The 7,582-nt window shown below is 38.6% G+C and overlaps 1 pseudogene; it reads right to left on the bottom strand.

The window, feature by feature from the left end:
- Positions 1–354: 354 nt before the first annotated feature.
- Positions 355–6,839, bottom strand: LOC114628189 (annotated as a pseudogene).
- Positions 6,840–7,582: the final 743 nt, after the last annotated feature.

Below are 7,582 nucleotides of genomic sequence, written 5' to 3'. Positions count from 1 at the left end.
ACAGGTATGAGAGAGTTTCATGCTTGGGGTTGACAGGAGATAAGAGTTTTCTAGTAAAATTCTATTTCTGGCTCTGCCTTCTCATCTGTCAGAAGTCAATAATCCCTGAGAGGGGAGGCTACCAGATTTTCAGGGATCCATGATCGTGTCCAGAGCTTCACGTGGACTTCCCCACCATTTTCTAATCTTCCTGTCTCCATCTGAACTTTCACCTACCCCAGAGATGGTCTCATCTTGGGCAACAGAATCTTGGATTAGAGACTATAGGAAAGAGAGCTAAAGCTCCTGACCAGGAGCAAGAAGACCATTTGTCCCATCTGTCAGTCCTCTGTTGGCTTGAGGTTGGAGGAAGTCTTACTTGGGCAGATGAGTTCTTTTGTGATGCCTGAGATGGTTAGATCTCATGAGCTCTTGATTTCACTCATCACATTTATGTGGTCCATATCTTGTATAGATCCATTTATGTCGTCCAAGCTCATCAGAACAGAAGAACTTGCATGTACAACCTTTCTAGTCACATATGTAGGGCTTGTCACCTGTGTGTTTGTGTTGGTGACTCACAAGGTAAGAGGGCTTGGTATAAGCTTTTCCACAGTTGCCAAATGAGCAGACGCAAGGCCTTGAAACTAGGGACCATCTCCTGGTTGTCCCTCTTGAAGTATTGGGGCTCTCTTTCTCTCTCTCCTGTGGAGCAGGTGTGGGCTGCTCACATACAAAAGATTCTTCCTGGACATTTGACTGGGTCGCAAGTGAATCTTGGGAGTCTAAATGTAGCAATTGCTGGAACCTAGCTGGGACCATCTCAGGATTGCAGGGATTTACAGAGTGTAACATCTGATCCACAAAGGGGGTCACAGCATGGGTCCCAGTGGAAGGCATGCCTGAGACAGACAATATTCCATGCTTTAAAAAGCCCATGGTGGCAGGTACTGTTGGAGGTACAGAATAAGGCATTGTTGGGACATTGCTGTGGGCCATCACTGAGACTCCACAGGAAGCTGGGCTTGGCAGGCCACTGTGAGACATCAGATTCTCACTGAAGGAGATGGTCACTCCCAGAATACCTGAACTTCTGACTGGAAACACTTGGGATCCCCTCCCAATCGATCTCTGACAATAATTTTGGGAAGGTGTAGGAATCAGCTGGGAGGGGTACCTTGCACCATGTTCAGGTAGTGATCTAATGAACTGTGACTCTCATTCTCCCTCATTGGATCTGAATTTCTCAGCTAATGTCATATAGTGCCTCATCATCTCTGCTAAGTATTGAGTGGCTGGTAGCTGATGAAAACTTCTGTTTCCAGAAGATATAAGCATATATGACACTGGCATCAACATCTCATTATCCATGGAAGGCTCATTGTCCTACTCCATGTTGACTAAGACCCAAGCTCAGAACAAACAGGAGGGGCTGGCTTGGCCCAAACACCATCATAAGTGTGGGTCCCAACACCATTATGCCATTGGTTTCTTTTTCTGTACTTTGACAGAGGCAACTAGAGGAAGGCTTTTCGCACAACTGGGCTCCTGCTTCCAGATTTTAGTCACACTTTAAGGCTGGTTACATTGCATGCATAGTTCTGGATATGAGTCCAATGAATGCCAGTACTCAGCTCATTTAGAGAGTCCAGGATTCAGCCCAGGGAGCCTGACCCCATTTAGTGTGGTTTCTCCCACTTTAATCCAATCAAGAAAACCCCTCATAGGGATACCCAGAGGCTAACCTAACCTAGATAATTCCTCACAAGTGTGCCTGGAGGCTTGTCTCCTAGGTGACTCTAGATCCTGTCAAATTGGCAAGCAACATTAACCATCATAAACAACATAGACTCTGCAATAGAATTCAATGTTTCATTCTACCATGTTACCCTAATTTGTTTATTAAATAACCTCCAAAATTACCAATCTTCAATGTTGTCCAGAACAAGAATACATTACTAAATAGATCTGGTCACGATGTACACTGTTTGAGCCAAATTACCTAGTACCCAATATGGTGTTTTAACTCTCTGTGAGTATTAAAGAACAAAAACATATATACAGCCATTGAAATGTCCTTGGCATGAATCACTATGATTTTGAAACAAGACAGTAGCATCTTCTGCAAATAACTATTCTTTTTTTTTTCAGACAGTGCCTCTCTATTACAGAGCCATGTCTCCTGGATCCCATTATGTTGCCAAGTTTGACCTCAAACTTACAGAAATCCATCTGCTTTTGCCTCCCAAGTACTGGGATTAAGAGCATACACCATCATTCTTGACTATATAACTATTGTTTGGAAGAAACATTTCTAGCATATTAACCCAGACTTTTTGTATTTATACAGTTCTATTCATGGAAGCAACTATGTGGAATTTCAACTAGAGAAAGGACATTCATAGGTAAGATTGTATTTGAGGCTGTGAGAAGACAAGAAAGGGAACTTGAAACTCTAAACATTTTCAAATGATTTAAAAAGACTTATCAGAAATAATGATTCATTTTCTGGGTTTTATGAAGTGTCTTCTTCATTGTGTTATTCAGTGAAAGCTCACAGATGACCTATAAATCTGTTATGAGTATCTTATGCATATCTCTTCCTCTAACTATTCATGTTTGTCTTAGTTCTAAGTCAGAGTATCTTTGGAATTCTTTTTTATTAAATTCAACCATGCATGAGAAATTATGCAATCTCTAGATTGTGGGGAGTGGATGAAGTTCTGAGTGAATGTGTATTATTGATATGAACACAGCCTCAGGTCTGTGTATAGATGTTGACAGTGTTTTCCTGAAGTTAGAAACCACGACTCCCTTTCATCTCATGCCTGCAGCTTAACTGTTCTCCTATAGAGAGAGACTAACCCACCTCCCCACTCAGCCCTGTATAATAAATACCACGAGTTTTCAAGCTGCTGGTGTGTCTTTCTCAGATTGCATAGCCCAACTGATCCCAAATTTTCAGTACCTGTGTCTGTCATTTCTTCGGTCCTTGTGATGCAAATTATTTCAACCCCAAAGTCATTCATGGCATAGTACTAGATGGAGTTTAGTTTCTGACAAGCAATTATCATCAGTCTTTCCAAGATCCAGTCCATGTTAACTTCTAATTTCTAGGTAAGGTCCTTTAGATGTTCTACCTGCAAGCCGGTAGCCCTCAACAAGGTTCATCCTCACTGTGATATTGGTTCACAATCCCAAGTATGATTTCTTTGGAACCTAAATCTGATGGAGTTCTGCAAGCTGGCTGCTGTGCCTCTATAAATTTGTCCCATGCTGTTCACCAATCATTGAATCTCTTGTGATGAGAACTAGCTTTGTCTGTTTAACTTGTTCCCTTTTGCTTCTCATGTTTTCAAGATCTCTCTACTTCATTTCCACTATCTTAGCTCAGGGCTTCTTTAAGTAGAATCTAGCTGTAGTTCCTTGTTAAAGGGGTCCTCGAAACCTGTATGCTTACTTTATGATACAGCCAGGAAAAACATTCTCCAGTCTACTGAAATGGTCTAACACTCATGGAAGTGACATCTATCTCCTTTGCCACAATCTACTGACATATCTGTTTTTTCAACCTCCACTACCAGCTCAGAAAATCTAAGATTATTGATAGTATGAATCTCTGCAAAAGTGTCTCTGCTACAACTGTTGATAACAGGAAGGGTAAAAGAGAGTGTGTGGGAGTATTCTGTAACACACATATGAATATTACAGTGAACTTTTTTCTGAATTTTGTCTCATTGTGTAGGCACTCACATCTTTTATTTATACAACTTAACTGAACTCATACCATAGGACTTAGTTTTTATATCATTTTAAAATGCTATAGAGATTACTTAAATCACAAAAATCACATATAGATACTAGTTTTGGTTTCTTTGTGTTTTGTTTTGCTTTTTAAGACAGAGTTTCTTTGTGTAGCTCTGGTTGTTTTGGAACTTGTTCTGTACTACAAACACAAAGGGATCCACACACCTATGCCTCTTGAGTGCTAAGATTAAAAGCACATGCCATCATGCACAGTCTCAGATGCAGTATTACTAAGGTAAGATAAAATCCATTTTTAATACCATTGATTAAGAACTATCACATAGAAAAATGTGAAATATGGATATACATGGATCATTTTAAAAAATGAATAACATTATGTACTGAAGACAAGGCTGAATGAGAAGATGGCTGGAAAAAAAGAATTATGAAATATGTACAAGATAACTTTAAACAGTATGTTTTATTGGTACTTTATCAAGACTACATTAGAACAAATTTAAGATACTCAATATCTCCCAACATCAAAGTGTCGATTTCCTTACTAATTTGCAGTATTGTTTTCTGGGTTTTTGCCCATGTATCTGTCTGCATGTATACACTCACACTCATGTGTACCTGAATGTGCAAGTATTCCATAGTATTCATATGTTTTTGCTAATCATTAAAATTTTGTGCTTCTACATACAATATCTGGCCATTATACATCTTCTTCATTGTTTTAACAGTGTAAGTCAAGTGGTTTTAGAGTCTGTTTTTCTACTTAACAAGTTATGACAAACCATTTCTAAAGACTCAACAATAATGAGAATTTCTTAGTTGATACATTATTATTTCAGTTTATTTATATAATCAATATTTCCTTGAGATAAAGTCTGCATGGGTTGCTCAGATTGGTGTTGAACTCCTGAGCTAGTGATCTTCCTGCTTCAGCTTCCTGAGTACCTTAATGTAAGGTGTGTACCACCATTTTTAGCAATATCAAATTTTAACTAACTTTTTATTATTATGTTTTTTATTGGATATTTTATTTATTTACTTTTCAGATGTCATCCCCTTTCCACATTTCCCCTCCCTAGAAACCCCCATCCCATCCCCCTCCTCTTTTTTGTTTTTATACCATTGTAATTACATGCAAGTATTGAGGTCAGTTCTAGGTTGTGGGTCTAGAAATGCAATATATGTGAATAGTCAAGGAACAAGCAAGACAATAAACACAAATAGTCAAAGAACAAGTAAGGCATTAAACATAATTCCGTGAGCACTTCTGTGATCACTGTTTCTAAGGGCTTATCAGGATGACCAATATATCTGAGCCAACTACTCTGTCTTAGTCCAAAGTCATTTTCATGTCTGAAGCCTACTTACTTGTTCTAGCCTAAAATTTAGATTTCTACCTGAAATTACTTCTTTGTTCTAGCCTAATATTCAGATTCCTGCCTGAAATTACTTCTTTGTTCTAGCCTAAGATTTAGATTTCTACCTGAAATTACTTTTTTTTTTCTAGCCTAATGTCAGATTCCTGCCTGAAGCCTACTTCCTTGTCCTTGTCCTATATCAGATTCCTGTCAAGCAGCCCATTTCCTTGTCCTTGGACAATGTCAAATTCTTGCAAACAGCCCCAAAGGCTCTCCACCTTTCCTCCTTTTTTATTTCACTAACGAGAATGAGTCTGTCTTAGATTGTTCTGGCAAGAATGCCTTCCTTACCCATCATGGAATATGCATTATCCAAAGCTATGCAGTTCTGTCTTAGGTTGATAAGGCTTTGTGCAGAATCTTACCAGTCCTTGGCTTGCTAGCCTGTTAATATAATAACTCTGTCTGGGGGTCAATTTTCAAGTTGAAACCATGTACTTTGACTGACAACATGTTGTTAAAGACAAGCTTTAACATGATGGGCAAGAATAAAAGTTTTACCAGGACAAAAAGGGATAGCATGATCAAGCTATATATGCCATTCTTGAAGCTTGACCAAAATAGAAATACTGACCTCAGGCCATGGGTAATTTTATCTGCAGTATCTACCACATCAGTGCTCAGCAAAGCAGCATTCTTGAAATTCATAAGCTCACTATGTAACATTAAAACATCCAGAGGGGTGTTAGAATTGTGCCAAATACACTGCAAGTGTCTTTAAACTTCTTCCTAATTATAATGACTACCACTAAATTTTAGAACTAACATGAATCCAATGGTATTTGACATGACACTGGAGATGGCTCCTTACCATTACATTCTGAACCTTCTTCCAATAATTTGAATAAGATAAAGAGCATCAATCAATTTTTCCAAATACCTATCTAAATCCTCTTGTATATTCAACACATTAGTAAAATTTTTTGCTAAATGATTAACAAAAGTAGTTGTCTTAACTTCTTGTGTCACAGCAATTGCAGAAGCAGTGGTGCTAGCAATTAATGTAATTAAAGCAGTTATACCAGCAATAATCAAGCCCACTATCCTCTTGCTTCTACTTAAGTCCTGACTCATTTCTTCCAGTACTTGCAAGCTATTTTTAGAATACCCAGGTTCTGTGATACTCAGGGCACTAAAACAAAAGCTGGTTGATAGACCTCCATAATTGATATGCCAGATTTCAAAACACAAACACAATTAGGAGTTGTATAATAAATGCAACTTACATTAAATACAGTAGAAGAAACAAAAGTATTTTTAACTTGACAATTAGAAGAGGCTTAACACATGTGGTAACACCTGTTTGAAATCCAGATCCTGTCCCAACTTTATCTCTTGCTAACATAACAACATAGAGAACCACAGTTAATTTCCATATATATCTCTGAAAATGTCCAGATCCCGCCTTCCAAATGAAGACTGTTATTTCCAATGTTGGATTGATTTCTAAACCAGTCCATGATTGAGTCTGAATAACTGGTCACATTTAATAACAATACAAGAGTCATTATAGCTTCTATTTTTGATTCTCTGTTCCACAAAGTCTAAAAACTTGAGGCAAGGCAGTTTGTCCCATCTGGAATATAGGCAAGCAAAAATGAGTCAGGAATATATGTCCAATACAACTTTCCAGGCACCCTTGTCAGTGCACTCAGCAATCTCACAAATCAGCGTCATTCTTAGTCTCAGCATCAGCTTGTCTTACCAATCATTCTGGCAGCCACCATGCTCCTACAGCATCCTGCAGAAAAAACACAAACATGCTATCTTCCCCATACTAGATACCTGGTCGGGATCATGCCATATGCCTATAAGTATACCTAGTTGAAGGGTGCCATAGATGCTCAGCAGAAAGTTCCTTGGCATCCAAAAATTTTTTAAAGTTTAAATTAAAAAGAGTATGATTTAAACAAATTTGTGGTGTTCGGGTATCTACCTCCTCCTTTTTTATTTTATGAAGATATTGTTTTAAAGTTCCATGGGCCCCTTCCAATATACCTTGTCCTTGAGGATTATAAGGAACCCTGGTAATAAATTGTTGACAAAAAGTCTCGACTGTTCAACTACAATCGCCAGTTCCTTTATGTTTTTTTTAAAATTGTATATTTTATTTATTTACCTTTCAAATGTTATCTCCTCTCCCAGTTCCCCCAAGACCCCTTATCCTATTCCATTTCTTCCTACTTCTATGAGGGTGTGCTCCCACCCATCCAGCCATTCCTGCCTACTTCCTCTCAAATTCCCTAACACTAAGGCATCCAAGACATTCAGGGACTAAGGCCTTCCTCTTCCCCTAATGCCTGAAAAGTCCATCCTCAACTAACTATACAGGTGGAGTCATGAGTCCCTTCCCTTTGTGTTCCCAGGCTGGAAGTTTAGACCCTGGGAGCTCTGGTTGAGTATAATGAATTTTGTAGGCA

Source organism: Grammomys surdaster, unplaced genomic scaffold (assembly GCF_004785775.1).
Source record: "Grammomys surdaster isolate TR1022 unplaced genomic scaffold, NIH_TR_1.0 265, whole genome shotgun sequence".
In the NCBI taxonomy this organism is placed as follows: Eukaryota; Metazoa; Chordata; class Mammalia; order Rodentia; family Muridae; genus Grammomys; species Grammomys surdaster.
This window is presented reverse-complemented; position numbering and strand designations above follow the sequence as displayed.